Below are 7,375 nucleotides of genomic sequence, written 5' to 3' on the forward strand. Positions count from 1 at the left end.
GACATTTCTACTGCCTTCCCCCTTTCCAAAGACATAGACGTGTGTAAAAGCGCCAAGAAGACTCATTAAAGAGCTATGATTGTGTATATTATATATACAGTATATGTCTGTAAAAATGTTGTAAGACCTGGGGTCTCCAGGCCCTAAGGGGGTAACGTGACACGAGCGGCTGGGCACCCAAAGGCTTGTGTGTAAAGCGACCATACAACACACGCATCCTCTGAAACAAGGAACGCACACAATAAGGGATGCCACACTGTAGAGATTTATGCAAATAACTCAAGTTTATCCAAGCAGTTCGAGATAAATGCAGTTCATGGGATAACAAGGCAATTCATAAGATATATATGCACTTCATGAGATATAAATTCAGTTAATGAGATGACAATGGCAATTCACTTATGTCAGCGTTTGACTAGCCAGCACCATTTTCACCAGTATGATATTCACCAGTATGATATTCACCAGTACCTTGTATATTTTACTCCCCTGGTAGGGTTTGGGGATTGTAGCGCCACTCCTGGGGGCATGCAGGGACCCAGGGCAGACCTCGCGGGCCTACCGCTACCTTGGGACAAATCTGACGAACACCTTCAGAGCAGAGCATTAGAACATAGCGCCACTCGTAACCAGCACGCAGTCCATACTTCAGAGCAGGGCATTAGAACATAGCGCCACTCGTAACCAGTAAGCGGCGAATACGTCAGCACTGAGCATTAGAACATAACGCTACTCGTAATCAGTAAGCAGTGAATACTTCAGCACTGAGCATTAGAACATAACGCTACTCGTAATCAGTAAGCAGTGAATACTTCAGCACTGAGCATTAGAACATAACGCTACTCGTAATCAGTAGCAATGAATACTTCAGAACGGAGCATTTAGAACATAGCGCTACTCGTAATCAATAGCAATGTATACTTCAGAACGGAGCATTTGGAACACAGCGCTACTCGTAATCAATAGCAAGGAATACTTCAGAACGGAGCATTTAGAACATAGCGCTTCCCGTAATCAATAGCCATGAATACTTCAGAGCGGAGCATTTAGAACAGAGCGCTACTCGTAATCAATAGCAAGGAATACTTCAGAACGGAGCATTTAGAACATAGCGCTTCTCGTAATCAATAGCCATGAATACTTCAGAGCGGATCATTTAGAACAGAGCGCTACTCGTAATCAATAGCAATGTATACTTCAGAACGGAGCATTTAGAACATAGCGCTTCTCGTAATCAATAGCCATGAATACTTCAGAGCGGAGCATTTAGAACAGAGCGCTACTCGTAATCAATAGCAAGGAATACTTCAGAACGGAGCAGTTCACGGAGCACAATGAGTCGCACGGAGCGAGCCTCTCGCACTCCGGGGCAGTTCGGGAGACACAAAGTTCCTGAATAGTCAGTGGGGAACAAGGGGCGAATCCCTCAGAGGGGTCTCTCTGTCGTGGTGACCAGGGGACTCCCACGGAGAGGGAACCCGGGCTCAGGGTGCGGTGTGGCTCCCAGCCTGTAGGGGGCGCACCGGGGTCAGTCCCAAGCCTCCGGGCTTACCTTGCTCGACGTCGGGAGGCGTCCACACCGGCTCCGAAGTCCGCAGGCGATCCTATTGCGACGGGGGCCGGCCACGGCCTCACGCACCTTCACCACAGCTGCGACGGCAGCGACGGGGCCCCGGGCTTCTCCTCGGGCCTCGTGATGATGAGGGGCACTCTTCCGGCCTCTGGGCCGCAGCGGTGAGCGCGCTTCAGCCTCCACGCCACAGGGGGGCTCAAATTAAGCTGGGGGGCTCCGCGCTCAACGGAGCACGCTGCCGGGGATCCCTGGCCAGGTCAGGGAGCGCAGGGGTCACAGCGCTAAGACCTGGTTGATCCTCAGCGATACCACAATCGGCTAGGTAGGTAGTTTCAAGGTTCAGTCTGGACACGCAGTCTTAGCATTCAGTTCTGGCAATCAGTTGCTCTTGAAAGTCTTGATGGCGCAGATGTATCTGGCGCCCTTAAGGGGTTCTGTTACAGGGGGGTAGGGGGTGAGTTGGCGACTAGGTCCTTCCTAGTCAGGCTGGGCAGAGGTTCCCTGGGTCCTCCTACTGCTGGGCAAGATCAGTGGGTTTCACAGGATCCCTCACTCACTTAAGAGGCAGCACCTAAATCCTGTCACTTTCAGAGGCATAAGTCCCTGGCTAGGCCCTACCGCCTATACTCCTGCGTGGATTCTCCAGCTCTGCTTTACCTCACTGGCCAACTGACTAGAAAAAGTTCCCTCCCTCACTTATGTATCCCTAGGTCAGGTGACCTCTAGCCAAGGCGCCAAAAGTAAAAACCACACCTCCCTTCTAGAAGGTTCCAGCACATTCCAGGAGCTTCCCCATTCTACCTATGGGACAAAAAAGGCGGGCTGGTGTCGCAACATTGTTGTGGGGTTCCAGTCAGCTCCTGGCAGCTAGGGTGCTACTAATAAAGACCACTCTGCAGTAGCAGGGGCCTGTGGCAGCCATCTTGGGAGAAGGGAGCACCTGCACCTTAACACTGATTGGCAATGAAAAGGCGCCCGGAGACCTAAGTCCAACATCAAACTGAGGGTGGAAAAATGAGGCACGATCAAAAATAGATGGGGAGACCACCCTAGGGCTGACAGGTCCAACACGCGTCCCCCCCAGCCGAAAGAGGGGAGAGCTACCCAACCTCTAGGGAGTTCTCATCGCTAATGCGGAAAAACCTGGAGAGACCGTCAGCATTGGCGTGGTCAACTCCGGGCTGATGTTCCACCCGAAAATCCATCCCCTGTAGGGAAATGGACCACCTCAACAACTTGGGGTTTTCGCCTCTCATCTGCATGAGCCAGCGAAGGGGGCGGTGGTCGGTCTGAATGAGGAAGTGAGTTCCAAAGAGGTATGGCCTCAACTTCTTCAGAGCCCAGACCACCGCAAAGGCTTCTCTCTCAATGGTGCTCCATCGCCGTTCCCGAGGGAGGAGTCTTCTGGATATGAAGGCCACTGGTTGATCTTGGCCCTCGGTGTTGAGTTGCGAGAGCACCGCACCTATGCCGTGCTCTGAGGCGTCGGTCTGCACAATAAATTCCTTGCTGAAATCTGGTGTTGCTAGTACTGGAGCGGTACACATCTCATGTTTCAGAGTGTCAAAGGCTTCTTGGCATGCAGCTGTCCATATGACCTTGCGAGGTTGCTTCTTCGAGGTCAATTCCGTCAAGGGGGTTACGATGGTACCATATCCCTTGACGAACCGGCGGTAATACCCAGTGAGGCCGAGGAAAGCTCGGACCTCTGTTTGGGTCTTGGGGGGCTCCCAAGCCAAGATGGTCTTTATTTTGGCCTGGAGGGGTTGCACCTTACCTCCGCCCACCAGGTGTCCCAGGTACATGACAGATCCCTGTCCAATCTGGCACTTGCTGGCTTTAATTGTTAGGCCAGCACGTTGCAGTGCCTGCAATACCTCCTGGAGGTGTTGCAGATGGTCCTCCCAGGTGCCACTGAAGACAGCTATGTCATCCAGGTAGGCCGCTGAGAAGGACTCCAGACCAGATAGTACCTGATTCACTAACCGCTGGAATGTGGCCGGAGCATTTTTGAGCCCAAAGGGCATCACTAGGAACTGGTAGTGGCCCTCGGGGGTGGAGAACGCTGTCTTCTCCCTTGCTCCTTCGGCCATGGCAATCTGCCAATATCCGGATGTCAGATCAATGGTGCTGAGGTATCGGGCTGCTCCCAGCCGGTCCACCAGCTCGTCTGCACGTGGGATGGGGTGAGCATCTGTCTTCGTGACAGAGTTCAACCCCCGGTAGTCCACACCGAACCGAAGCTCCGGCGTCGTACCCGGTGGGGCCGCTTTCGGCACAAACACCACTGGACTAGCCCACGGGCTGCTGGAAGGTTCTATCACCCCCAGCTCCAACATTTTGGCTACCTCACGCTGGATGCTATCTTTCACTCGGTCAGAGAGCCGGTAAGACTTGTTCTTCACCGGGGGGATGTCCCCTGTGTCCACATCATGGGTACACAGATGAGTGATTCCAGGCGTGAGGGAGAACAACGAGGCGAACCGTCCCAGGACATGGCGACAGTCCCTCTGTTGCTCTGGGGTCAAGGATGGGGAGAGGACTACACCTTCCACCGAACCATCCTTCTCTTGTACCGCTAGAAGGTCAGGAAGAGCTTCACTCTCTTTCTCTTCGCTCCCATCCGTCACCATCAGGAGAGCAAGCTCTGATCGCTCATGGTGCGGCTTCAGGCAGTTGACGTGGAACACCCTGAGGGGCTGTCGGGGGGTCTTCAAATCCACTACGTATGTGGTCTGGCCTCGTCGCTCCACAATGTCGTACGGACCAGTCCACCGGTCCTGGAGGGCACAAAGCTCCAAAGGTTCCATGACCCACACCTTCTGTCCAACGTCCAACTCGACCGTCCGAGCGTTGTGGTCATACCATTCCTTCATCACGGTCTGGCTAGCCTCCAGGTTCTCTGAGGCCGCCTTCCACAGCTTGGCCATCTGGCTGCGGAATGCCAGCATGTAGCTGACAATGTCGCGGGGAAGCTTCTGCGAAGCCTTCTCCCACCCCTCTTTCACTAAACTGAGGGGACCCCTAACGGAATGGCCATAGAGCAACTCAAACGGGCTGAACCCGACTCCCTTCTGCGGTACCTCCCGGTAGGAGAATAACAAGCAGGGGAGGAGGACGTCTCATTTACGTCTCAAGCCCTCTGGCAGGCTCCGGATCATTCCCTTCAATGTCTTATTGAAGCGCTCTACAAGTCCGTTAGTCTGGGGGTGGTAAGGAGTGGAGAACCGGTAGGTCACCCCTCACTCCTTCCACATGGCCTGCATGTAGGCCGACATGAAATTTGTGCCCCTGTCCGACACCACGACCTTGGGGAATCCCACTCGGGTAAAAATCCCCAATAGTGCCTGCGTCACCACCAGTGCAGTGATGGTCCTCAGAGGAATAGCCTCTGGGTACCTTGTGACATGGTCCACCAAAATCAGAATGAGCCGGTGTCCTGCTGCGGTCGGAGGGTCCAATGGCCCAACAATATCAATACCGACCCTCTCAAAAGGGGTCCCAACCACGGGGAGCGGTTCCAATGGGACTTTCAATTTAGTCCCAGTCTTGCCACTTGCCTGACAAGACTTACAGGTCTTGCAAAAGGTGTCTGAGGCAATCCTCATCCTGGGCCAATAAAAATGAGGGACCAACCGTGCAAAGGTTTTGTCCTGACCCAGATGTCCGGCTAAGGGTATCTCGTGCGCTAACTCCAGCAGGAAGGCCCAGTAACATTGGGGGACCACTATGGCCCTCGAAGATCCATGTACCGGCACCCTGGGATAACTGTATAGGAGACCATCCTCCCAATACACATGATATCCTCCCATCTCCTGACTGGCCACTTGGGCTTCGGCCTGGCGCCGCATGCCTTCAAGTGTGGGGCACGCCCTTTGTGCCTGACAAAATTCCTTCCGGGTAGGCCCTCCTCCCACATGCCAGTCAGCAAGGGTCGGCAAGTCCTCCACGGGAACGACATCCACCTCCACGGACTCCGGGGGCACCTCTGCGGCCTCCCCATCCATCTCACGGGGCGTGTCCTCTACCACCTTCTTCTTTCCTCTTCTGGTGTTGGGTTGGGCCTTGATTCCAGGCTCCAACCCCGGGTGAGTTCCATGCTGGGCAGCCATGGACCGCGTGACTACGCAAGTCCACCCTGGTAATCTCAGCATCTCGATGTGAGTTCGAAACTCGACATCTTTCCACTTGGTGTGCTCCAGGTCGTTCCCTAGCAAGCACCCCACAGGCAAGGCAGGGCTCACCGCAACTCTTAGTAGGCCTTTGACTCCTCCCCACTGAAATGGAACACGAGCCACTGGATAGTGACTCACTCTGCCGTCAGCCAATACGGCCGGATGGAACTCCTTGGGGACTACTTGGTCTGGGGACACCAGCCGCCTCACTACGGTGGTCATGCTAGCACCTGTGTCCCTCAGAGCCTCCACCTCCTCCCCGTTAATTCTCACCCTCTGCTGATATTTAGCAGTGTTCGGGGGCAGGGACACTACGGGGACCACCTCTCTATCCCCGAGTGAAACCAGGGTCAGGCCTGACCACTCCCCTTCCCTATCTAAGGGCAGCTCCACCCCAAGCGCTATACTACTCACCCTGGGACTTTTCCCGCCCGTTGGGGCTGGGGGTCGCTTGCGACACTTGGGATCTCCCTTGTAGTGTCCAATCTCCCCACATTCGTAGCACCGCACAATCCTTGGCTGCTGACTCCTGTCAGGGTAAGTGGGTCTTGTGGAATTGGACGGGGGTGGGGTTCCTACTCCCTTCCCAAACTTATTTTGGGGGCCTTTAGAGAACTCCACCTTTTTATCTTCCCTCTCTTTCTTCTGGGGGAAACCCTGTCCGCCTTTCGAGCCATCTCCCCTGGGGCCCTTGTGAGACACCCGTGTGCTCACCCAAATATCTGCCTCCTCCGCAAGCTCACGGGGATCCATCAACTTGCGGTCCACCAGATGTTGGCGCAGCTCCGGAAAGCACTTATCCAAGAGGTGCTCCCGTAAAAAAAGATTGAACACCCCTTGGTAGTCCTGCACCTCGCTGCCATGCACCCAACCATCTAGTGCCTTTCTCGCATAATCAAAAAAATCCACCCATGTCTGTGTGGACAGCTTATGGCTGCCACGGAACTTCTGCCTGTACCTCTCGGGGTTAAGACCAAACTTTTTCAGTAAAGCCTCTTTCATGGGGGCATACCTGACCTGATCCGCCTTAGCCAAATATAGCGGGCTATCCCTGACATTGGGAGGTATATACCGATATAAACCACCTCCCCAATTACTCTCGGGTACCCCATGGGCAGTCAAGGCTACCTCGTATGCCTCCAACCATTTAGCAATGTCGTCCCCCACTGTGTAATTGGCAATGACTTCCTTAGGTAGGTAGAATTTTGACTCGTGAGACTCTTGAGGTATGCTGCCACCATTGTCCTTATTGGACGCATTCAATTGGAGGGCGCGCAGCTCCAACGCTTTCAGCTGAAGCTCGTTCGCCAGCTTCTTTTCCTCCATTCCCCAACTCTTGTTTTCTCTCTCTTGTTCCAATTTGGCCAATTCCCTTTCTCTCTCTTGTTCCAACTTGGCCAGCTCCCACTTTAGCTGCCTCTCCTCCCTCCTGTCCTCATACTCCTCTGGAGACGCGCTCCTCCTAGATCCTGTCCTACTACTGGCCCTAGAACGTCTCCCTGGGGGCACATTTTCAGACATATCCACATTAAGTATGTCTAATACTTCTTGGGCGCTCTCTTCCTGAGGTGCATCTGGCGCCTCCTGTCCCTCATCCTCTCTCCCTTCTGGGTGGGCCTCTACCCAT

Source organism: Triturus cristatus, chromosome 3_2 (assembly GCF_964204655.1).
Source record: "Triturus cristatus chromosome 3_2, aTriCri1.1, whole genome shotgun sequence".
Lineage (NCBI taxonomy): Eukaryota > Metazoa > Chordata > Amphibia > Caudata > Salamandridae > Triturus > Triturus cristatus.